The sequence below is a fragment of the Petaurus breviceps genome, unplaced genomic scaffold (assembly GCF_028583685.1).
Source record: "Petaurus breviceps papuanus isolate PSGF00001 unplaced genomic scaffold, PetGlider_PUasm1.0 88271, whole genome shotgun sequence".
In the NCBI taxonomy this organism is placed as follows: domain Eukaryota; kingdom Metazoa; phylum Chordata; class Mammalia; order Diprotodontia; family Petauridae; genus Petaurus; species Petaurus breviceps.
In genome coordinates this window covers 1-27,554 of record NW_027186913.1, presented here as the reverse complement: position 1 = coordinate 27,554, position 27,554 = coordinate 1, and the positions used below count along the sequence as shown (strand labels likewise).

The 27,554-nt window shown below is 37.8% G+C and overlaps 1 pseudogene; it reads right to left on the bottom strand.

The window, feature by feature from the left end:
• Positions 1 to 3,639: 3,639 nt before the first annotated feature.
• On the bottom strand, positions 3,640 to 26,498 carry LOC138176392 (splicing factor C9orf78-like; annotated as a pseudogene).
• Between the last annotated feature and the right edge of the window lie 1,056 nt (positions 26,499 to 27,554).

Here is a 27,554-nt window from a genome sequence, read left to right as displayed (position 1 = left end):
ATGTTGCTATTGAAGCTGCACACTCAGTTCTTTGTCTGAGGGATTATTTTATGCCTATCAAGTCCCTTCCATCCCTGAGCTGACCTGGGGTTTGTTGCTTTAGAAGGCTGGCAGGAGCTTCTTGCAATAAAAAAAAGACTACTACACGTGACTTGCATAAGGTCTTTGAAATCAAATTTTCCTTTGCAGGAAACTCTGTGTGCTATGTTATGATTGCAATTATGAATAATTTTCCATCTTTTTATATTATGATATCCTGTGTTACACAAGCTCTCTAAATATTATTTAGGTTATGCCTCTTCATTAACCTTCTTACAATGCCAAGAATAAGCCAGATAGGTCAATGTACAATGGAAGGATAAAATAACAGAAATGATGTCACCAGGCACACAAATCAAGCCAGCAAAATACTCTCATATATGCTCCCACTAGAACTTTTTGATCACCTAAGACACAGTTTATGTGGGACCAAGTCCTCATACCATCATTCTTCTACACCAACATTCTAAATGATATTTCTTTTTAAAGTGCTTATAGATGCGTGGAGAAGAGACTGTGACCATACTCAAAGCCATTACAGCATAACAGATCCTGCCAGGGTCACCTCCTTGCCATACATAGACCAGAGCAGGACTTTAGTGGAAGCCAGTCCTCCCTGCATTATCAGATCATGGAATTTTAGGAACTCAGGCCCCAACTTGAGCTGATCTCTACGGCCACTCAGTGTTATCTCTGATAGGGACAATAACTGATTATAGGAGGCCAAGTCAGAAAAGGAACAGGACTCCCTTTGCACTAGGAAGACCTGGGTTCAGATTCCAGCACTGCCACTTATTACCTGTGACCTAAGGCAAATCATTAACCCTATCCACACCTGTTTTCTCATCTGTGAGCTGAGGGGTTTGGATTAGATGACATCCATTTGAGTTCCATATCAACAATCTCATAAGTAATAATACAGATAACAAATCTATAGCACTTTACAATCAAAATCGCATTCCTCACAAGTCAATGAGGTAGGTTTAATGAATCCTCAGTTTAATGAATGAAAGAAAAAGCATTCATTAGATGCTCACTTTGTGTTAATCTCAAAAGGCAAGGTGAATAATCCGTCACTTTGTGGAGGACTTTACATTTATTCTCTTAATTGACAGGCCCTCAGATATCACATTTTGAACCTACCTTTCCTTGGACCAAAATTTTCAGCCTGTAGTACTAACTTTTGGGGGCATTTTAGGAGTTTTCTAGCCTCCTATCTTAGAATGATCACTGGTAGGTCCCTTCCTTAATGAAACCTAGTTTGAGAAAATACCTCAAGGAAACCTGTTATCCAAGTGGCAATATTTTAATGCTAAGTAATTTTGTGAAATGTGCTGATGCTTTATAAAACAGGATTTTTTAAATGTCTTTTGAGCTGGACATGAAAAGTCCATTTTGGTAACTCAGGTTTGCCCTGGGGCCGGAGAATACAGAACACTAACTCCTTAGGTACCTGATATGCCAGCCAGCAACAGATTTGGCAGAAGGTAAATCTCCCCCAAATAGAGGTGAAGTGTCTGCTTTTAACTTCTATGTAAGAAATATGTATAATTCTATGTAACAATTAAAACACTCAGCTTCAACTTCGTGACATAGAAATAAATTGTATGCAAAACATACAATCTGAGGTACCACATCTCACCAGTCAGATTGGCTAAGATGACAAAAAAAACAGGAAAATGACAAATGCTGGAGAGGATGTGGGCAAACTGGAACACTAATGCATTGTTGGTGGAGTTGTGAACTGATCCCACCTTTCTGGAGAGCAATCTGGAATTATGCCCAAAGGGCTGTAAATACTTTCATACCCTTTGATCCAGCAATACCACTCCTAGGGTTATATCCCAAAGAGATCATAGAAATGGGAGAAAGACCCATATGTACAAAAATGTTTATAGCAGCTCTTTTTGTGGTGGCAAAGAATTGGAAATTAAGGAGGTGCCCATCAATTGGGGAATGGCTGAACAAGTTGTGGTATATGCATGTTATGGAATACTATTGTGCTATAAGAAACGAGGAGCAGGCAGTCTTCATATTTACCTGGAGAGGCTTAAAAGAACTGATGCTGAGTGAGAAGAGTAGAACCAGGAGAAATTTGTACACAATTACAGACACAACGTATGTGTGATGACCAACTTTTATAGACTGGACTCTCCTCAGCAATGCAGTTATATAAGTCAATCCCAAAAGACGCATGATGGAGAGAAAAATGTGCATCCAGAGAAAGAACGAGAAAGAACTAAGTTTATATCCAGGTGGAAGCAAAATACCTGATCTTTTTCATTCTCTTATTTGATTTTATGTCCTCTTTACCATTTTTCATTTCAGCTGGTACAATCCATTCTTATAACCTGACCAATGTATAATGTAAAAGTATTTACAGATCCTATACTTGACTATAAGCCGCCATGGGGGAGGGGGATCGGAGGGGGACAAAATGTGAAATTCAAGGAATTGTGGAATTGAATCCTGTAAACTAAAAGGAAACAAACAAATTAATAAAGAAAAAAAGAAAAAAAAGAAATAAATTGTATGGAATAACCAATAGGAATTTGGGAGACAGAAAAGCCACTATTGCCTCCTTAGTTCTATCCTGGATTGCTTTGCTGTGTCTATTTTTTTTTAAACAAGCACCTTGGGTTACAAAGGACCCAAGTTTTAATCTCCCCATTTTATAGATGAGGAAAGTGTGGCTCATGGGAAAGGAAAGGACTTGCTTGAGGTCACACAGCAAGTAGCAAAAAGTCTTCTAAATGATACTTTAAAAAAATTTTTTTTGGAGGGGGTAGGGCAGGGCAATGGGGGTTAAGTGACTTGCCCAAGGTCACACAGCTAGTAAGTATTAAGTGTCTGAAGCCACGTTTGAACTCCTATCCTCCTGACTCCAAGCCCAGTGCTCTATTCACTGCACTGCCTAGCTACCCCTAAATGACACTTCTTAAACAACACTTCCTAACTAAGCTGTAATGTCTTAACATAAGAAAATAGTTTAAAGAATAAGATTGCATAATTCCTGCAGTCTACTTCACATTACCCAAATATCAAAAGAAAACCAACTTATTTACAAAGGAGATTTGAAAGTGGTAACAAGACTACTGTTTGACAAAAAAAAGAAGACCTAACAACAATGAGCATATCAGTCCACTGCTTAAGAAAACCTGGCAAGGATGGTAAGTGGTGCACTGACCCTGGAGTCAGGAGGACCTGAGTTCAAATGTGGCCTCAGACACTTCACACACACACACACACACACACACACACACACACACACAGACACACACACAACTAGTCTTGTGACCTTGGCAAGTCACTTAACCCTAGTTGCCCAGACTTCCCCCCTCCAAAAAGGCAAAAAAAGAATGAAAGACTGACAGTTAATATGCAAGAGCATTACAGTTGATTTTCATGTGGTCATATTCGTGAACATACCTCTTTGCAAAAAATAAAAATAAAACCTAGGTTGTGAGACAACTGCACAGCCTAAAGAGGTCTAAAAGAAACAAACTTTTCTTTCTGTGACATTTATACTGCAGCTTGTACTTGACGAAAAATAACTTCTCTGCAAAAATCCCCTCCCCACCAATTTGCACTGAGCTGGAATTAATAGCATCTGTTCATCTTCTTATACTTCTTATAATGATAATCATCAGTTGCCTTTTCATTGTCAGGGCTCTTGCTGTTTGGAGGAGACCTCTCATGTTCTGGCTTCGCTGTATCTCCCACCCTGAGGGGTTGGGTTTTTGGCTCTTCTTTCTGCCTGCAAACGGGGCATTGAGCTCTTCATGATAAAATTGGTTGTGTTGTAAAGAATTCAGAGCCATGTTGGTTGGAACAAAAGAGGTTTCACTGACTTTGTTTTTGTTCTGTTGCTCAGTCAGTAGGCTTGCTTTGACGTCTTTTATTGAAATGATATATTTTTAAATTTTTACATCAAAGCCCAAGTCCACCTCAGGGATGCTGCTCAGCATCTGGTTGGACGACATCTTTTCTGTTTTCTTAGCTGAGGAGATTTGGATGATCGGGGGAGCTCACAGCACTCAGCATTCTTCAACTTCTCCTGCTCCTCATTTTCCACAATTCCTTTCCTCTTCTTTAGCTCAATCTTAATGTATTTCATCATGTCAACATCTTCATGCCTTTGGTTGGTTTCTGCTGAAAATGATGTTCCTAAGTTGAGCTCCTCCTCTTCATTAATTCTGTCCTTGTTTCTCTCCTTAAGTTTCTTCATCTCCTCCATTCCATCAGTCTGAAGCTTAAAGGAACCCACTAGAGTTGTCTCTTCTTGTACTTTCTCCCCAACCAGGAGGGCTACAGCATTGACTCCATTAGGCCATCTCCTCAAGCTCTGAACTTCTTTGGTTTCCTCAAATTTCAACTGGACCTAATAAATAACTCACCTTAAGCAAGGGTAAATAGTAAACAAGATCAAAGGAGGGTCCTTGTACATTGTTTGCATTTTTCTCTGGTCACAGACCTTCTGCTGCTCTGTATCTTTGGCTCTGTATGAAATGGTTCTGTAATAGACAGACTATTGATTACACCCCTGTCTCATTATTCTCACTGCTTGTAAGCCCACCAACTGCACTGGTCACAGTAAGTGGCGCCCACAATGTGGGGCATCAGGACTGATCTTGAGTCTCTAGTGATGGACCCCAGGATTTGCCAGCAGGAAGCAGGCCCGCATGAAATACAAGGGACAATAGATTTCTTTCAAGGTAAGGGAAAGGCTCTAAGAAGACTGCTCATCGACATGCTCACTTTTCATTTTTCATAATCAGAGCTCACAGAGACAGAGTATGGGAGGAAACTTAGTGAAGGGCTTTAAAGATGAAGGAAAAGATCTGAAAATATTACAACTTATAATATGTAAGAAAAGGATTTTAGTTAAGAAACAGATTTTGAAAAAATTTTTAAAAATAGTCAGACGGCCCCATGGTTCCCTAGTGGCTCTCAGATCAGAGGACCTGACTGGGAAACAGTGGGAGAGACTTTAGTTAATTATTTTAAAGAGAATGACTCTGGTTCCATATTTGCAATTTATAATGCCATTAAAGTATGCCTAGCACACAAAACAGGTCTTAAAGAAATATTGAGTGTCATGGGTGAGAGCGAAGGCAGTGATGGGGAAGAGACCACACCTCCTGAATTTGTGGGAGAAAGACCCCTAGAAAATACCAAACCTCTTAACCTCAATCTGTGTCCATCCTATAATCCCACATGGGGAACTGAAAACCTGGGAAGCCTAATGGCAGTCTCACCATAGTTTCAGAATTATATACAATTTTCAAAAACTTATGAAAGAGGAAGGACAGACATTACAAGAAATGAGATTTAAAGGCTGCAATTTGTTAGCATACCCTGTTACAGTAGATGCCCAGGGCAATAGGACATGGCAAAAATTAAATATAAAAGATCATAAGGAGGTAAAAAAAAAAAGGCTGTACAGGAATACGGGGCAACAGCTTCTTATATGGTGTCATTATTGAAAAATTTAGCAGCCATAGTTTTGACACCATATGATTGGAGGCAAACAGTTAAAATATGCCCAACCTCAGGGGATTTCTTACAGTAGGAAGCTGGAATTATAAGGAAAATTATAAGGAAAAATGTCATAGCAAACTATATGATGTTATGTTGTCAGAGAGACCTAACGCACCCAGTATTTCCATGCTTTTGGGTGACGGACCTAATACATTACCTAACACACAAATGGGGTATTCAGTGGAAGTATATAGTACTATTCAAGAGTGTGCAGTACAAGCATGGAAAGAGATAATCAGTGGTGGTCAAGCAGGAAGAAATTTTACAAATATCATGCAGGGACCTGAGGAATCATTTCCTGATTTTGTGGCCAAAATACAAGTGATTGAACATACATTAGGAAATACTGTGGGATTGGAAGACTGTGTAAGACAAATAGCTAGAGGGAGTTGCAGCTTAGACCATGAGAAAGCCTTTTTGGCACTTCCTGCTGACACATCCTTGGATTAATTAATTTGAAAATCTATGGAGGTAAAGTCTATGGTCTTGCAAGCACAAATTATAGCAGAAGGACAAGCAGCAATAAATAGACAAAACAAGAATTGTTATAAATGTGGTAGAGTGGGTCATTTCAAAAGGGAATGTCAAGACGGTGGCAGTAATGGTGAATTAGGACCAAAACCAAAATGCCACAGGTATCATAAGGGCTTTCATTGGGCTTCAGATTGTCGATTTAGAAATTCAGGAAATGGCCTCAAGGGCCAAGTTCCAGGCCCACAAAAAACAGCAGGGACCTATGTTCAGTTTAGTACTCCAGAGGTTCAGGAGGGCAAGCAATTTTTATCCCTCCCACTCTGAAGTAACTCCTGTTATCTTACAACCTGAGGTTACATACATAAATATTTATCCTGGCCAGGAGACAGAAGTGCTTTTTAGGAGCTCTTCTCTGGCTGTGGGGGTACTTTCATTACCCTCAGAAGGGGAACACATGGATATACAATTCACTCAAAACTATGTGGAATAAAAGGACTGAGAAGATTATAATAAGATTAAAATTAAAATTATGAATTCTAGCAGTTCCGTGATCCAATTAAAACAAGAACAGCAGATATTTCAAATACAGAATCCAGAGGTCATATGGTCTCAAATCATTACGACCTCAAGACCCAACCTTCATATATATGTGGAGGGCAGGAGAATTCGGGGTCTCTTAGACACCAGAGCAGATAGGACCACTATTAATAAGGAGCAATGGGATCTGGAGTGGATTGTTCAAGAATCAGATATAAACATGAGGGGCATAGGAGAAGTTAGCCAGCCTTTACAAAGTGTGAGGAAACTTACTTGGGAATTTGAGGGCTTACTTTGGGAATATGTCAGGAAAATTCCAGCCATACTGTTTGGCTTCTTTGCCAATGGCTTTATGGGGCAGAGATATTTTATAACAACTTCATCATGACAAATTTTCAGGAGGGGCCCTGATTGATGGGCAGCCAACAGCCAATCCTATTGAATGGCTTACCACAAAACCAGTATGGGTGGATCAGTTACTCCCAAGTGCAGAAAAAAATGCTGCCTTATTAGACATTGTTCAAGAACATCTTATTACATGCTTTCTGCTGCAGGTGTGCCAAATCAATTAAAGACTGACAATGGCCCCACTTACACCTCAAAAGGCTTTGCTGAATTATGTCTTCAATGGGGTATTCACCATGTAACAGGGCTTCCTTACAACCCAAAGGTCAGGCTATTGTTGAAAGAAAAAACTATACACTTAAAACTGCACTCCAAAAACTAAAAGGGGGAATTTAGAGCATGGGTACCCTGAGATGAATGTTGGGGTTGTCACTATATGTAATAAATTATTTGACATTAGATCATGAAAATAAAACACCTGCGAAAAACTCTGGGGTGTTACTGACCATACAATTAGTAATTCTAAAAGGTCACAGCCCCAGGCAACTGCAGTTACTGAATGGGTCATGTGGAAAAATGATAAGGGACAATGGTACATCCCCACAGAGTAATAGTGCCCGGCAGAGGCTATTTGTGTGTCTCCACAGATGAGAAGGAGAACAAGGACTGTGTCAACAAATGCAGAGACTGGGCATTTGCCCCTCACCCCCAACCAGAACCAGACGAGATTGGCAGAAGAGGAGGAGCCAGACCCTAAATAAGGGCAAGCAGACTGTGATCTTGCTCACTACTATCCTTGCTCAGCTTCCAGTAGTTGCCTCTACAAGATACTGGGCCATCCTTGATCATCTGCCTTGGGTGGAGATGGTCAAGTAGGGGGAGTTTCTTCTGGAAATCACTTTAGAAGGAAATGGGTCAGTCCTTATTGCCAAAGATTTTGATATTCATAATGCAAACATAACCCATCCTGTGCTTGATTTTAATTTGACTGGGTTAGTGGATGAATTACCTTGTGTTTTTAATATGTCCTCAAGTAGTTTAGTACAAATTATCAAGTATCATTATGAGTATCATCCTTGGGGCAGATTTAAACATGCTTTGTGGACATTCCTGTTAATCTATCTTCTATATCTATGCAAAAGTGTAGAGATAAAAGAGAGCTGAATGGGAATTTCTATGCTGAAGGAATTTTCAAAGTTAAGGAGCTAGTACACTTTGACAACATCACAATATATACTATGGGAATTTTGGGGACTTTTTTGAATTGTTCAGGATTGTGGGGTAAATGTCAGATTCTGTGTCCACAACAAGATGAGGGGGACTCATCTTTGGCTTAAGTGGATCCCCTATTTTTAAATTGTAGGACTAAGGTACCTGTTTGCAATCAGGTGGAACAGCAAACCTATGTTTCCTGGCACAATGACACGAACATTAAACACAGACATGGGGGGTACACTAAACAAAATTGTTTGGGACACTCCTAGAGAGGAAACCCAGAATTATGGAAAATCCCTTTGCCATGGGCCCCATTAACGATGGTTTTTGCTATTTTTGCTCCTAATGGGACATACTTGAGCAAGAGCAACCAGAGCTTTGTATGTGCTTGTTTAGGAGGGAGGTATGCATTCATGTGGGGAAATCAACAATTGGGTTTCAATCGAAAAAAGAGGTGTATTTCCCAAATTGCTTTAATTACTACTATAGTGAGCATTGTTGCTATGTCTATGTCCATTAACACTGTACAAAATCAGATCGTGCAAGCTCAATTTTTACATGAATTATCTGTCAATGTTTCACAAGGATTTTTGTTACAATCAGAAATCAACAAGAGCTTTTATAAAGCAATAACACAGCTCAGAGATTACTTAATTGATATAGCTGATGAGATTGAATTTATGCAAGTTAGACAAAGGTCAATATCTGATTATAGATATATGTATTTCTGTATGGCAAACAATATAATGAATAAGAATATAACATAACTCAAATTAGAAATCATCTTAATGGGCTATGGGGTGACCATAACACATCCCTTGACTTAAATGATTTAGAGAATTTGACTTGCCTCATGGACCAAGAAAGTCAACAGTCACTACTACCAAATTCGGAGATGAAAAAAAAATTTGAAGATTGGATAAAGAGAACTCAGGGAATATTACCTGAATAAGTACAGCAAATAATAACCTTCCTAGGAATAGGGGTGATACTACTTGTTTTATGTACTTGTTTACCCATCCTTATTTCCTATTTTTCTCGTATCATTCAACAAGTGGTATATAATATCTAATCGCATGATTCTGCCAACAGCCTTTTAAAATAAATTAATGGGGGAGATATAGAGAACTTTTGGGGATCTACTGGCCCCATTAACAGAATGCTCTCCTATTCAAACTTCTGCAAGGTTACTGGGCAGATAAGCAGGAGGACATGTAATCTTGTTTGTTTATGCCTCTGGATATGGTCCTATGATATTGCCCTAATAAATAACTAATCTTAAGCAAGGGTAAATAGTAAACAAGATCAAAGGAGGGTCCTTGTACATTGCTTGCTTTTTTTCTCTGGTCACATAGACTTTCTGTTGGGGGGTATATCAACTCTGTGTGTTCCTTGTATCTTTGGCTCTGTATGAAATGGTTCTGTAATAAACAGACTATTGATTACACCCCTGTCTCATTATTCTTGCCTCTTGCTATCCCACCAACTGTGCTGATCACAGTAAAAATCAATGCAGATGGAATCTGGGAAATAAATTATCCAATGGAAAAACCCTTTATGTCAAATATAACTGTTAAACACTGGTATCTAAGATACATATCTATATCAATATTGTTGTATCTATCTATCTATCTATCTATCTATCTATCTATCTATCATCTATCTGTCTGTCTGTCTGGAAAATTGACATAAATAAATGATCCCATTCTAAGCAGATACATGCTTTAAGAGTATAGTTTTCAAAAGAAGGATTCTGAACTAAAAAAAAATTAAGGTATGAAAACAAGTTCCAAATCACTAATAATAAGAGAAATGCACATAACTTGGAGCAACTTGGAGCTTTTACTCATACCATACAGTTTGTCAAAAATGTCCAAAAGAAGAAAAAGTCAATGTTGGAGAGAATATTGGAAGACAGGAATAATAATACACTATTAGTATAGCTTTTGATTAGTCCTACTATTAGAGACAACAATTTAGAGTTATCCAAAAAGGATAAAAAGCTGTATACATAAGACTGGAAACAAACAGAGTATTCATCAAATGTGGGAATGACTAAACAATCTTAGGAATACAAATATAAGTAAATATTTGTGTTCATTATGAATTGAGAGACATGAGAAATTCAGAGAAATATGAGAATACCTGCATGAACTAATTTTAAGTGAAATTAGTAAAACCAAAAAAGAACACCCCCCCCCAAATACATAATAACTACAAAGTAATGAAAAAGAAAATTCACTAAAAGGAAGCCAAATCCTGGAAAAAACAATAATGATCCCAGAAAGCAGATAATGAGAATATTCCTCCCTAATCTTGGCAGAGAAATGAGAGACCACTAGAGCAAAAAAGAGTGCATATTGTCAGAGCTACTCTCTATAAATGGATTTTTTTCTTACTTCTGTTCCTTTTTAATAGGAGAGGGTTTGATTTAGGGAGCCAGTTGAATTTGGTAAAGCATATAAAGAAATAAAAGGGAATCAATTAAATTTATTTTAAAAAGTATAAAAGTAAATTAAGTACTTCAACAATGGGCTACAGTAGGACAAGCACACAATCCATTTTATTTGGTTAAAGTATACCACTCATGTAGCATTCATTGCAAAGTCAGTGGTCTTGCATCTGGGCTGATACTGTCTCTTCTGCATAATCCCTAAGAGTTCCTGCAAAGTTGCCTTCAGTTGCAGCTTCCTTATCTCTGAAATTACCAACCACTTTGGATTTGTCTGTCTTCTAGATCAAACATCACACAAGGCAATGATCTACCTAAATGTAATCTACCGAAATTTTCATTATGGCAATGCTGGTCAGTGAGTTAACAAAGCATCTAGGGATTGTCCCTTGCAAATTAATCAGATTAAGATGAAGGAAATGCCAAAGAAGAATTCTCTCACTGGTCAAATTGAATATCAGCAAATTATAAGCCCTTCAGTGATAGAATGCAAACATTAAGTGCTGAATTTGTAGAATCATTTAATTTATCTTCCCAATGCAAAGAAACGCACATTACACAATAGCATAGTAATAGTACAGTTAGGTCAATTTGACCGATGTCAAACTATGGAGAGAATTCTACTGGAATGCTACAGGGTCCCGGCTTTAGATCTGTGGTGTTCCACATCATTATTACTGACTTAAAGGCATAAAATATTTGTCCAATTTTCCTCAAAGAGTTAGGGATTGGGATCCTGCTAAGGCATTGCTCTAGACACACTATATTTGGAGAAAGCATTGTCTTTTTTGTCCAATGTAACATTTGACTCATATTGAGTTTGAAGTTTGTCAAAACCCCCAGAGCATTTTTACACATTGATCATCTAGGCATCCCACTCCCATAATGCATTGTTGGGTTTGACTTCTTAAATCCAAATTCAGGACTTTACATTTATCTTTATTAAAACCAGTCTTATCAATATCTTGTTGAGAGGTGTAGCTAAGAGAAGAACCTCTCTTGATAAGGCTGATTTAACTTTACCTTAAAGAGATAAAACTGGAGAGAGGGCTACTCTGAGATGCTGCTGAAACAGTTCTCTATATGGCTTCCTTGCCTCTTCAGGGGTCATTTGATTAGGCTATACCTCCATCACAACTGGTGGTCTCCTGGCTGTCAACCCTCCTTCACTAGAATTCTTTTTGTCCTAGTATTTCCCTGAAACAAGTAACACATCTTGGCGATTCTAATTCCACAATATCTCTTATTATATCTGCCTCCTTTACTTCACTCACATGGACTAGAGACTTCTAGCGCTTATTACCTATAATACTCATTTAGTACAAACATATAACTACTACAAGTTCAACAAATATTTATTGAATGTGTAAAGAGGCATGTTCTAGGACCTTGCCAAGAAGACAATACTAGCACTTTTTATGTCCATTCTTCTTGAGATTCTCAGAACCTGGGGGGATATGAATTCTGGGTGGATATGCAGGTAACAGCAGAAATAAAAACAAAAAAACACTAGGAACAAAAGGTTAAAAGAAAGAAAAAGACAGTGGTTGTTTTGTCTGGGGCACTTTTCAAGCCATATTGCCACATTCCATCCTGCCAGGGTACAGCAGAGCTTAATTTTTCTCCCATACCTGCAACATGATGGAGTTTTGTTCTTGTCCTATCAAACTAGAGTGGTCAGTAGAGCATGAGATGAGACTCATATAAGATCACTTCCTTCATCCATGATCTGGTAGGATTGTGGGGAAAGATCATATACCAGCCAGAAGGGCAGAGTCAAGGAGATGGTTTGAGGATCAAAACAAGAGGGATGGATTTGTGCTCTATGTTCTGTAGGAGTAATAGGAAAAGAAAATGCACATATATTCCTAAAGAAACCATTGTATTTCTGTGGACATTCCCTGTGATCAATTCTAACTTTTTGAATTAAGAAATATTATACTTTTCTCCCTTCTCTTCTAGGCTGTGTTTAATAGTTCAAAGTATTTTCTTGTTTCTTACTGAAAGATTTCCTGAAAAGAATAGTTATTTTTTCACTATACCATGGTAAATAAATTGCCAATTTGGTTTCCATAGCATCTTGTGTGCTATTGTAATGTTTTTAGTCACTGTTTTATTTAGTACATTGTGTGCAGACTGAGATAAAGTAGTAGTATATGTGTACAACCACTGGAATGCTGGCAGGTATTAGCACCTTCTGAATTAATGTTGCCTAGGAAAAGCCTTCTTCAAATGGTCAAAACTCAGGGTATCTAGAGCAGACAGACAGCATCAGACTGAATCATATGGGTAGAGGGTTATTGCATGACAATGACCTATCAGGGTCTTCTGGGTATGATTTATCAGAAAGAAAAGAAAGTTGAGTATGACAAACTGCTGCAGATAGTATAATCAGCTTCTCTGGGGAGGGGTCAGCAGATAGGTATAAATAGTTGTCATGACGAAAATTAGTCTCATTTGCTTGAAAACATCTCCTCACATGGGGCTACTGAAGCAATAGGAGAGGCCGCCTGAGTCACCTGGATACAAGCTCAGTCACTTAGGATAAGCATACTGAGAAATGAAAGGTTAAGCAATCTCTTCTCTAAGAAGAGCATGATTGGAGAGGTCGAGGCCGCCCAGTTTCATAACAGTAACACAGAGTACAGCTGTAGATAGAGAGCTGTATTTAATACAAGTGGCTAATAGAAAGTCAAGTGGCTTTGGACATCTATTAAGAGGAGAATCAGACATTCATTGATTGGTTAGGTGAATTCCCTTGCACCAGTAGCAGGAAATGGATATATGACTGAAATTCTTGGAGACTGACCCAGACATTAAAGAACCTAAATCACACTCCACCAACATCCTTTCTTAGGTTCTTCCCTTGTGAACTCATAGGAACTCTGTGGCACTTAGAGATCTGAAGAGGTACAATAACTTACTATGATGGACAATGAATTCCAGTGGATCATTTTATTCTAGCCATTTTGTGAAAGAAACCTGCAAAAAATACTTCTATTACCATATGCATAGGTTAGATCTCAATGGATTGAGGAGGGACGTGTTTTGGGGGATGCTAGAAAAGTGATAGATGTGTTATCACCTCTTGCTTCATGCTTCCCAGTATTGCTATTCTTTTATTAATCCAATTAATCTGTTTTGCTTTGGGTTATAATAAGATATAAAAGTGATTTATTAATAATAGCGAGAATAGAGAGGGAGATCTGTTTTGTGGGATGGGGACTAAGTCAATGTAGAGTTTATTGAATCTAGGTAATGAGTAGACTAACACAAACTCCTAGGAAGTCTTCTATAAACCAATGAATGAAGTTCCAAAGACACTTGGGAAAAAAAATCAAGACAAGGTACCAGTATATAAGTAACTTATCCTATGACTTTGGGTACAACACAATTTCAGGGTCCCATTTCTTCATTTGAAAATAAGAGACTTGGACAAAGTAACTTCTAAGTTCCTTTTTTAGATTTAAATCTTTTTGCAATTACAATTGATTTTTTTAAAATGTGGTCTCTGACTTCTAGGGCTGTATCCCAAAGAGATCCTAGAAGTAGGAAAAATACCCATTTGTACAAAAATAGTTACAGCAACTCTTTGTGTGGTGGCAAAGAACTGGAAATCAAGGGGATGCCCAACAATTGGGGAATGACTGAATACTTTGTGGTATATGAATGTAATGGAATACTATTGTGCTACAAGAAATGAAGAGCAGACGGACTTCATAATAGCCAGACTATAGAAAAGAATAAAAATGATTAGTGATAAATTAAAGCTTGATTAATTAGGAGATGGAAAGAGGGGATGTGGCTTCCCTCAATAAGTTTTTGTCACTCAAGTACACTACATCCAAGGGTCTCCTTTCTAGAAAAGATGAAATAGTAGGAGGAATGTATCCAAACTCTATAAGCCATCATGGGGAGAGAAACCTTTTCTGAAAGGCTAGACATGTTTCAAAGAGAAAATGAAAAAGATAAAAGAATATGAAGAAATAGAGCAAAATCCTAACCTGTGGCAGCAGGTTGGGGCAAAAGATTATCCACTGAATTCTTGGAGCTATGTAATTAATATAAGGATCATACTGGAACTAGGCTCTGTGAGGATTATGTACATCTTTATGGACCAAATAAAGATGATACTTCCTATCACAAGGTACTCAAGGAGAGGGGTTATCCCATAATGGGCAGAGGAAGACTAAGTGAATAGTGATGGTTTGTGACTTCCTCCTGTGGGAAACCAAAATGGATATTTGTTGATCTGACAACAATAAAAAGGTCTGTTCTCTGCCTTGGACATGTATCCGGGATATAATGGAGAGTGTCTTCAGACTTGTCCATTCTGACAACCTTTACCCCCAGTCTTGTGATTGACATGAGGACAAATGATCCTGGAATTTGGAGCCTTGCTCAGGATTATGAATTTCTAAGTAAAAACAAAATAGACTGTTGGACAATATGTGGCTTTTTTCACTGCTGCTGATTGAAGAGAAGGGTTTCAGAAAATAAAAAGTAGATTTAGGAAATGAACAATTTTTAAAAATTATGTCTAAGAATGGGATTTTGATTCGGGGGTCTAAAATATAGAAATCATAGGCTCTTGTCCAGGAACGGAGTACTTCTAGCAAATGCATATAGAATTATAGTTTTGTATGGGAGAAAAAAGACTCCTGGCAGAGGCCAGTAAATATTTCCAGTGCCTTTTTCCTACTTAGTAGAGGTTCAAGGCAATTTTCTTTCCTTTTTATGTTAAGGAATTTCGTTACTGAAGGATGCTTCCCACAATGGTCATAGTCCCACTATGCATGCAAGCTCATAGAAGGAATGGTAACTTTGACTGAGTGAAAGGAGAAAAAGAAGTTCTAGGCTGAAGCCTGGAAGATCACCCTGGGTAACACAGAGGCCCAGAATATGATCCCAGGAGGTAAGAAGAGGCCCGGACTCTTAGGAAGGCAGAAACTTGATCAACATGATGGCAAGTTGACCCACCAACCACAAGGGCCACTACCAGGCCTATCACTGCAGGGCTGGGACTAGACGGAGCAGGGTAAGAATCAAATGCAGGGTCCCTGGCAGGGGCAGCAGCTATTCCTGGGACTACCAATCTACAGCCCAGATATTTAAAAAGTCCCTCTCTGGACCTCCAGGGACCAGGATGGCAGAGTGAATCCCGGCTGCTCCAATCCCCACCTCTGACTCTGAAAACATAGTAATTATTGCCTCAGAGCAAAACCTTAAACAGTAAAGGCTTGGGAACCCTATAGGAAGAGCATGGCTGGGACCCTGCCTCAAAATGGGTAGAAAGCAGACTTCGAAGAAAAAGACTCTGGAGGTCTACTGTCCTGATAGGGAGGAACCAAATTCAGAGGGAGACAGTGTTGACTCCACACCCACAGCTGAAGCCTCAACAGGAAACTTGTCTCAAGCACAGAAAGCATTCTTAGATGAGCTCAAAGGGAACTTTGAGAACCAAATTAGAGAGATAGAAGATAAAATGCATAATTCTTTTAAAATCAAATTTGCAAAATTAGAAAAACATTACAATGAAGAAAACAGTTCCTTAAAATGAAAAATGTGTGATATGGAAAAGGAGCTCCAAAAACTAACTGAGGAAAATTATTTGCTAAAAACTAGAATCAACCAAATTGAAGCAAATAACTCTATGAGAAACCAAGATTTAGTCAAATAAAACATCAAGAATGAAAAATTAGAAAAAGAGGTAAAATATCTTAATGGAAAAATAACTGACCTGGAAAACAGATCCAGGATAGATAATCTGAGAATCATAGGCCTACTGGAAAATCATGATGAAAAAATGAGCCTGGACAACATCTTACAAGAGCTCACCAAGGAAAACTGCCCTGAGATACTAGAACCAGAGGGTAAAATAGAAATCAAGAGAATCCACTGGTCACCTCCTGAAAGAGATCCCAAATTGAAAAGTCCATGAAATGTTGTGGCCAAACTCCAGAACAACCAGATAAAGGAGAAAATACTACAAGCAGCCAGAAAGAAACAATTCAAATATTGTGGAACCATAGTGAGGATTGCACAGGATCTGGCAGCCTCTACACTGAAAGATCGGAGGAGGTAGAATTCAATTTTTCACAAGGGAAAAGAGCTCGGGTTACAACCAAGGATCACCTACCCAGTGAAACTGAACATATTCTTCCAGGCAAGGAGATGGTTATTCAATGATACAACAGATTTCCAGACCTTCCTGATGAAAAAGCTGAGCTCAATGGAAAATTCAACCTTCAATTATGAGATGCAAGAGAGACATAGAAAGGTAAACAAGGAAAACACACACACACCCTATTATTTAATAAGAGCAAACTGTTTATAGACAAGTAGAGGGTATGGGTATACATAACAAAAATGATGATAAAAAACCTTATTAAGGGATACAAAGGGACTGCAATGGAAGAAGAAGAAAGAATAAAATGGAAAAGAGTAAATTACGGTAATAAATAAATTACACAAAGAGGCATAAAAACAATATAGCAGAGGGAAAGAAGGGAGGGAGATGAGTATGATATGAGCTTTTCTCTCATTGGTTCTGGTGCAAGGAGGGAATAACACAACCAGTTAAGCATAGGACTCTATAGAGAAGAGACACAAAACATATCATAATAGAGGGAAAGAGGGGAGGGAGAGGAGCTTTGCATGAGATCTGTTCCTTTCACTCTTGGTTTGAAGAAAAAATAACATACTACATTAAGTATAAAAATATTCTAAAGGCAGTAGGAGGGAGGAAAGGCCAATAAAGGGGGAGTGGTTAGAAGAGGGGGAAGTAAGAGGGGAAGGGGAGTAAAATAAAAGCATAAACAGGGGAGGGAAAAGGATGGAGGGAAAGAGACAGATAATATTCATATCTGTGAACGTGAATGGAATTAACTCTCCCATAAAACGCAGGTGGATAGCAGAATGGATTGAAAACCATAATCCTACAATATGCTGTTTACAAGAAACACATCTGAAACAGAGGGATACACACAGGGTAAAGGTAAAAGGCTGGAGTAAAATATATCATGCCTCAGCTAAAGTAAAAAAAACAGGGGTAGAAATCCTTATCTCAGATAAAGCAAAAGCAAAATTAATCTAATTAAAAGAGATAAAGAAGGAAACTATACCCTGCTAAAAGGAACCATTGAGAACTAAGCAATATCATTACTTAACATATATGCACCAAGTGGTATAGCATCCACATTCCTAGAGGAGAAGGTAAGGGAATTAGAAGAAGAAATAGAAAAACTATACTAGTGGGGGACCTTAATCTCCCCCTCTCTGAACTTGATAAATCCAACTTCAAAATAAACAAGAAAGAAGTTAAAGAGGTGAATAGAATTTTAGAGAGCATAGGTATGACAGATTTGTGGAGAAAACTGAAAGGAGATAAAAAGGAATATACCTTCTTCTCAGTGGTTCATGGCACATACTCAAAAATTGACCATGTACTGGGACATAAAAACCTTACAATTCAGTGCAGAAAGGCAGAAATATTAAAGGCATCATTCTCAGATCATGATGCAATAAAAATCATGTGCAATAAAGGGCCCTGAAAAGACAGACTAAAAACTAATTGGAAACTAAACAATTTAATCCTAAAGACTGAGTGGGTCAAACAAGAAATCATAGAAACAATCAGTAACTTCATTCAAGAGAATGACAATGATGAGACAACATACCAAAATTTGTGGGATGCAGCAAAGGCGGTTTTTAGGGGAAGTTTTATATCCCTGAGTTCATACATAAATAAATTAGAGAAAAGGGAGGTCAACGAATTGGGCATGTAATTGAAAAAGTTAGAAAAAGAACAAATTGAAAATTCGCAATTAAATACTAAATTAGAAATAATGAAAACCAAAGGAGAGATTAATAAAATTGAAATTTAGAAAACTATTGAATTGATAAATAAAGCTAGGAGCTGGTTTTATGAAAAAAAATAAAATTGATAGACCCTTAACCAATATCATAAAAAAGAAAAAATAAAACCAAATTATGAGTATCAAAAAATGAAAAGGGTGAATCTACTTCCAATGAAGAGGAAATTAAAACAATAATTAGGAATTATTTTGCCAAATTGTATGAACATAAATTTGACAATCTTAGTGAAATGAATGAATATTTACAAAAATATAAGCTTCCTAGATCAACTGAAGAGAAAGTAAATTACTTAAATAACCCCATCTCAGAAAAAGAAATTGAACAAGTCATCAGTGAACTCCCTAGGAAAAAATCTCCAGGGCCAGACAGATTTACTAGTGAATTTTATCAAACATTTAAAGAACAATGGAGTCCAATACTGTACAAACTATTTGGGAAAATTAGTGAAGAAGGAGTTCTACCGAATTCTTTTTATGACACAAACATGGTACAGATACCTAAATCAGGAAGAGATACAATGGAAAAAGAAGATTATAGACCAATTTCCCTCATGAATATAGATGCAAAAAATTTTAATAAAATATTAGCAAAAATACTACAGCAACTGATCACAAGAATAATACACTTTTATGAGGTAGGATTTATCCCAGGAATGCAAGGATGGTTTAATATTAGGAAAACCATCAGTATAATTGATCATATCAACAATAAAACTAGCAGAAACAACATGATTATCTCAATAGATGCAGAAAAGGCTTTTGACAAAGTACAACATCCATTCTTATTAAAAACACTAGAAAATATAGGAATAAATGGAGTCTTCCTTAAAATAATAAGTAGTATCTATTTAAAGCCACCAGCAAGTATTATATGTAATGGGGATAAGCTACAAGCATTTCCAATAAGATCAGGGGTGAAACAAGGATGTCCACTATCACCCCTCTTATTCAGTCTAGTACTAGAAATGTTAGCAGCAGCAATTAGAGGAGTAAAAGAAATTAAAGGAACCAAATAAGGCAAAGAAAAGACCAAATTATCACTTTTTGCAAATGATATGATGACGTACTTAGAGAATCCTAAATAATCAAGTAAAAAGGTACTTGAGACAATAAATTTGGCAAAGTTACAGGATATAAAATAAACCCACATGAATCCTCAGCATTCCTGTATGTTTCTAATTAAATCCAACAGCACGAGATAGAAAGAGACATCCTATTTATAGTTATTGTAGACATTATAAAATATTTGGGAATCTACCTGCCAAAACAAACCCAGGACCTGTATGAACACAACTGCAAAACATTTTTCACACAAATAAAGTCAGATCTAACTAATTGGAAAAACATCAATTGCTTATGGCTGGGTCAAGCTAATATAATAAAAATGACAATTTTACCTAAATTAAATTACATATTTAGTTCCATACCAATCAATTTACCAAAAAATTACTTTATAGACCTAGAAAAAATAGTAACAAAATTCATTTGGAAGAACAAAAGGTTCAGAATATCAAAGGAATTAATGAAAAGGAATGCTAGGGAAGGGGGCCTAACTTTACCAGATTTTAATCTGTATTATAAAGCAGCAGTCATCAAAACTACTTGGTACTGGCTGAGGAACAGAGCAGTGGATCATTGGAATAGATTGGGTACACAAGACTCAGCAGTCAATGAATATAATAATCTACTCTTTGATAAACCCAAAGACACCTGTTTTTGGGAGAAGAACTCACTATATGACCAAAACTGCTGGAAAAACTGGAATATGGTAAGGCAGAAACTGAGCATAGACCATTATCTAACACTGTACACCAAAATTAAGTCTAAATGGGTGAGTGATCTAGGTATAAAGGATGATACTGAAAGCAATCTGGGAAAGCAAGGAATAGATTACCTGTCAGATTTATGGAGAGGGGAAGATTTCATGACGAAGCAAGAATTAGAGAGTATTATAAAATGCAAACAGATAACTTTGATTACATGAAATTGAAAAGCTTCTGTACAAACAAAGCCAATGTAACCAAAATTAAGAGGGTAGTGGAAAATTGGGAAAGAAATTTTACAACCAATGTCTCTGATAAAAGCCTCATTTCTAAAATATACAGAGAACTGTGTCAAATCTATAAGACTATAAATCATTCCCCAATTGATAAATGGCCAAAGATATGAACAGGCAGTTCTCAGAGGAAGAAATTAACGATCTCTATAAGCATATGAAAAAATGCTCTAAATTACTATTGATTAGAGAAATGCAAATCAAAACAACTCTGAGGTACCACATCTCACTGGTCAGATTGGCTAAGATGACAAAACAGGAAAATGATAAATGCTGGAGAGGATGTGGAAAATTTGGAACACTAATACATTGCTGGTAGAGTTGTGAACTGATGATCCAACCATTTTGGAGAGCAATCTGGAACTATGGCCAAAAAGGCTATAAGTAATTTCATTTATTTTGACCCATTAATACCACTTCAAGGGTTGTATCCCAAAGAGATTATAGAAGTGGGAGGAAGACCCATACATACAAAAATACTTATAGCAGCTCTTTTTGTGGTGGCAAAGAATTGGAAATTAAGGGGATGCCCATCAATTGAGGAATGGCTAAACAAGTTATGGTATATGAATGTAATTGAATCCTATTGCACCATAAGAAACAAAGAGCAGATGGACTTCATGTCTACCTGGAGAGGCTTATACGAACTGATGCTGAGTGAGAAGAGCAGAACCAGGAAAAATTTGTACAAAATTACAGATACAACATATGTGTGATGACCAATTTTGATAGACCAGACTCTTCTCAAAAATGCAGGGCTATAAGTAAACTACAAAAGACTCATGCTGGAGAGAGATGTCTACATTCAGAGAAAGAACCAGAAAGAACAGAGTTTGAATGCAGATTGAAGCAAATTACCTGCTCTCTTCCTTTTTTCTTGTTTGCTTTGCTTTCCTCTTTCCCATTGTTCATTTGATCTGATCAATGTCTAATGTGAAAGTATCTGCAGATCCTATACCTGATTGTATGCCACCACGGGCGGGGGGGGAGGGGAGGGAGGGGGTGAATATTTGAAACTCGAAGAACTGGGGAACCAATTAATAAAGACCAAAAAAAAAAAAGAAGTTAAAGCAAGATCCCCAAACACTTTCCCAAGCAACAGCAGAGTAGAGCTTAAGCAAATGGAATGTTAGCCCTGTCCTGAAGCCCACTGGTATGTGTCTCTATCCTAACTGACAGGGATCCATGTCTTCCACCTGCATGAGGGGTGAGGCAGAGTTGATGAGAGTAGGAGAAAGGATGGGTCATCATTCTCCTTGAAGTCACTGAGTCTCTTTGGGTCTCAGGAGCTTCTGGCTTCTAGCTTCAAGAGAGAAAGATAGATAATGCTTACCTGACTTCAGGTTGCTGAAGGAAAAGACTCTGTGAAGAAGCTAACATAAGAGGAAACTGAAGTCTCCATCATGTCTATATGCTTAGATCACTACATTAGAGACATTGAGGAACTTCCTCTTGGGTGAAATCTAGGACTTAATCTCTTGTTTGAGCTGAATAACCTTTTTTGCAATGGAACAACTCTTTCACTCGGTATCACCTGTTATACTCATGTCATGCATTCTTTGAATTCAATGTTTTGTTATGATTTGGATAAATGAGTATTTGGATAAATTGGCTAATTGGTCTGTGTGTATTCACTGCAGAACTGGTATTGGGTGGGAAAGGAGTCAAGCCTTGGATATTGTCTGAGGTCTTTCTTCCCCCATTAATAAAAGTGATCAGAAGTTAGCTTTAATCTGAAAAATTATAGCCCTTATTTAAGAGAGCAGACAGATATAATTATCACTCTCTCTCTCTGAAGAGAGCAGAGTGGAAAAACTTCTGATGCCAATTTCTTACATCTCTTCCTGGCAGGAACTAAAGTCTTCTTTGGAGAAGGGAAGGGGAGAAGAGGTTAGAGGGATCTATTATGACCTTTGAGCTGCATAACAACATCCCCTTATTATATGAAGGGGGGAGGGACAGTCCTTGCTACATAAGATAAAAAGTCTAATAGCTTTTTTTTAAAGAGAAAAACTAAATGAAAGAGTGTAGTGGAATAGAATTATCTGTGAAGGCAATATATTCATATGAGGAAATCCAGGACCTCGAGCAAAAAACATGTTGGAAGGAGAACCAGATGTGAGGTTGTCATGGGAGTACACAGATTATTTGTACAGAAGGAAGAAATAGATAAGGAGCTCCAGAAACATCAGTTTTGGCACAGAGGCATCATCTTGAAGCGCTGGAACTCTTCACCATCTGGACATGCTGGTTGTGTCTGTTTTTCTCTGTATTCTGTCTCTCTCTTTCTGCCTGTTTCACTTTTTGTCTCTCTCTGACTCTGTCTCTCACTCTTTCCCTCTCTCTTTGTTTACGAGCTTATAGACACACTTTTTGTACTTATGTTAGGAAGGCCTCATCAGATCATATAAACAAAAGAATCATTGATTTGACTTTCAAGGACTTTTCTTGAGTGAGGTGAGATTCAAACCCAGACTTCCTGTTTCCAAGTCCACCATTCTTTCTACCTCACCACTTTGACAAAGAGTCTCATGTAATCTTTGTAAATACCATGGAGAGAGTTAGGATCAATTAGTATAAAATTAGATGGCTTCAAAACTTCTCAAATGATAGGAGATAAAAAGCAGTCATTTAATGACTTGATTTCAACTTCAGAGGAGGGCTGCCTTTGGAGAACTGTCCTTGGTCCTGTGCCGTTTGAAATTTATACCAGTTAAAAATCAAAGCATATATTGCATGCTTGTCAGATTTACAGATGATTTGAACCTGAGAGAGAATGATACAATTGTCATGAAAACAGTTTGTATCTTTAAAAAGATTTGTATAGGCCCAAATGATGGGCTGGATTTAATAAGTTAAAATTTAATAAGGATAAATATAAAATCCTATATTTAGTATGAAGAAATCAATTTGACAAGGACAGGATAGGAGAAGCATAGATCTATAACTGTTTATATGAGAAAGATCTGGGGGGTGGGGGGTTAGTGAACTACAACCTAAGTGTAAGTAAACAGTGAGTGACATCGTAGCCAAAAAAAGCTGATCTAGCCTAGGATAGCATTAAAAGGCACACAGTGTCCAGAATCAGGGAGGTGATATTTTAGCTGTAATCTTTTCTTGTCACATCACATATATACTTGTGTGGTAAGCGATAATCTTCCTATCGTTATTAGTCTTCAAATAAAGCTTAGATGAGTAATTGCCAGGAATGTTACAGAGCAATGCTTTCCTTAAACTCTTCTTAATTTTCTAACTTTCTTGAAAGTACAGCTTAAGTGTCCCCTCCCATATAAGACCTTTTCTGATCTCTCCTATTGCTTAACGTTTCCTTTCCATTACTTTGATATATACCTATAGTATTCCTTAAGAGAATGCTGCCTTGGGGCGGCGAGGTAGCACAGCAAGTAAGAGCACCGGCTCCAGTGCCGGGATGACCTGGAGATCGAATCCCGGGCTCAGACACTTAGTACCCACCCAGAAACACCTGGCCGTGTAACCTTGAGCAAGTTACTTAACCCCAATTGCTTAGGGGTGGCCAGGTGGCTCAGCGAGTAAGAGCACCGACTCCAGTGTTGGGATGACCCAGGGATCAAATCTGGGCTCCGATACTCAGCACCACACCCAGAAATAACTGGCCATGTAACCTTGAGCAAGTTACTTAACCCCAATTGCTTAAAAAAAAAAGAGAGAGAGAATCTAGCCTCCTTGAAGGCAGGTAAGTATTCATTATTGACTCTGAATCCCTAGGCCCTAGCACATTACTTTGCACATAGAAGGTGCTTAATAAATGCTCATTTAATTAGATGGTACTGAATAGAGAAGATTCTTCTTATATCACATAGATTATAATAGGGTAATTGCAACATATATCTAAATCTTAAAGTGAAGCAAAGGTGATCCAATCCAACTTTCCTCATTTTATAGATAAGAAAATTTAGTCCTGTGGAGGTTAAGTGATTTACCTGAGTTAGTGCAGGTAATAGATGACAGAAATGGAATTTGCACCCAGGTCCTATTGATACAAGTTCCTCAGCCTTGGAACACTAACAAGCTATACCTATCAATCCTTCACCAAAGTATCTATAAACATTCCAGCTTAGGCAATTATTCTCTCCCCCTTGTATAGTGTCCCGCTGACCCCATTAATTCTTCAGTACCTATATCTAGGTTGACTCCATGGCTGCCTCAATGAATCTTTAAGGGTCCTATCTATGGGTTAACTCCTTAGCCTATTATCCACTGACTCTCCAGTTAGCCTTGGTTCCCAGACATTAATCTTGTCAAACATGACACTGATGGGTGGCAGACTGGGCACTTCTCCATCAGCCCTTGACCACTCACTGACTTAGTGATGTTTTCAAGCCTAAAATGACACCTCCAGATAGCCCCCCCCTTGGGCTTTTTCCCAGTGAATCATGGGCAATACACCTGCGAAGTTACATGACACTGTCCCCATCTTAACTCCTCTGTAATTCCATCCTTAATCTCCTAGTTAGCATAATTGGCACAGGTTCTACTATGGATGATTCTATATAAACCTTAATTCTACCCCTTTAAGGTTGCAGGTCCCCTAAGGATCCTTGCCCTCTGTAAGGCGTATAATAAACTTTTTTCAACTCTGACTCCAATTAAGCCTGAGCTGAATTCTTTCCAGACTGAATCACAGGTTCTGGTCGTAGATAAGATCAGAGTTCCTGCTGAACCTATTGGGAGCCATCCCTCATCACTATAATTCTAGGACCAGTAGATTTACCATAGTGCCCCAGGTGTTTTGACTTCTAAGTTTTTCAGTCTTCCCCCTAGGGAATTTCTCAGGAAAGCATCCTTTGGGGATACTGGTACTAATGACATAAGTCTCACACACATATAATCAGTTTATAAATTGCTCTACATGGGTAGTACTCCCTTCACAAATCTTAGCACTCTCTATATAAATGTTAGTTATTGATATCTACACTAAATGGCCATTTTAAAATCTCAGAGTGATGTTCTTCTCCTTCTCTCTCTTGCTCCTCACATCTAAGCTGCTGTGAAGTCCTGTTGAGTCTGCCTCTACAGTATAGCCCCCTGTTCTCTCTTTCTCTTTCTTCATGCTAGTACCACCTAACACCTCATCCCTATGGTCTCCCACTTGAACTAAAACAATTGATCTACATATGCTCAGCCTCTTTCTTTTCTAATTCTCCATTTACACAGCTGCAGAATATTTTCCCCAATGTACTAGTTTTACCATTTCACTCCTCTGTTCAAAAGGTGCAATGATGTCTCATTGTCTATAGTACAAACAGTTCCTTCCTCATCGTGACAACTGGGGCCTTTTCATATTGCGAAATCATATTTAACACTGATGACATTCATTAAAAGGGAACATGATATAGTATACAGAGACCCAGTTTCAGAATCAGGAAGACCTAAAATCATACTACTGCTCCATCCTGACTATGTCACCATGTACAAGTAGCTTAACCTTTCAGGATCCCAGGCAACTTTCTAAGGCTGTACACTGAAGAGCAGTGGCTGATTTGCATTGGAAGATGGACTTTCTTCAAAAAGATTTCCACAGACTGATGAAACCATAGGTCCAGTAGACATATAACAGAACAAAACCTTTAATGACACAACAAACAACAATGAAACAACAAAAAATTTCAAAGCACTGGGCTAGGCATGGAGATACCAGAGATAAAAGTGAAAAACATTCTCTGCCCCCAAAGAATTAACATTGAACCAAACTTCTTACAATCTTGACTTCTTCCAACTCCTTACACTTGCACAGGGTGTCCCCAACGCCTAGTAAGCATTCTTCCCATGTAGTTTTTTCTTCTTCAAGACGCAATGGAATGAAATGAAAAGCATATTGGACTGTCAAAGAGACACTTAGGTTTGAAATGGTTCTGACAGTAACTAGATGCAAAATGGCTGAATAAGTTGTGGGATATGAAGGCAAAGGAGTACTCTTGTGCTATAAGAAATTAGGAGAAAAATTATTTCAAAAAGACAGGAAAGGTTTATATCAACTGATGAAGAATGAAATAAGTGGAACCAGAAGAATAGTTTATGCTGCATCAGTACTACAAAAATGAACAGTTTTGAGGACTTTCATAAACTGATGAAGAATGAAATAAGCTGAACCAGGAGAACAATTTATACAATATTAACTCTGTAAAAACACCAAATTCTCTTTGAAAGCTGTAAGATCTATGATCAAAACAATGATCATTCATAATTTCAGAGGACTGATGAGGAAACATGCTATCCAGTATAGAGGTATAGAACAAGACTTAATATATATATATATATATATATATATATAATATATGTGTATATCTACATATTGTTTGCAGCCATTGAAGGATTTGTTTGCTTGACTATGCATATTTGGCACGAGAAATTTCTTTTTATTTGTTTTTAATAGGGCAATGGAAGGGAGAGAAAGTAGATTTATAGTTTTGTTTTGTTTTGGTTTTTTTGGAGGGTAGGGCAATTGGGATTAAGTGACTTGCCTAAGGTCACATGGGTAGTTTTGTGTTAAGTGTCTGAGGCCAGATTTGAACTCAAGTCCTCCTGACTCCAGGGCCAGTGCTCTATTCACTGTGCCACCTAGGCTCCCAAAGTAGATTTATGTTAATTTGAAAAAATAGGTCGGGAGTACTACAGATGTCCAAAGTTATACACATATTCAGATGAGATCAGTGTAGTCTTAGTTTTACTTAACTGCTTCACTTTGTCATGAAATAGGAGTAATCCATAAATGATAGTAATATAAAAACAAAACACATCTATAAACTTTTTTTGTAAAGCATCCATCTCCCTCATTAGTACCATGAGCAGGAGCTCACAAAACAGTTATCTCTGTGGTTTCATATATCCAGGAAAAGGAAAGCTTATGGGCAGCAGGAGTGATCAGTTCGTACCCATGTGATACAAAAGACCTAGAAGCCGACTTCTGGCAAGTTGGGTAGTTCTTAAATGAAACATTCATTAGAGGACATGGATAAAAAGCACAGAGGCACTGATG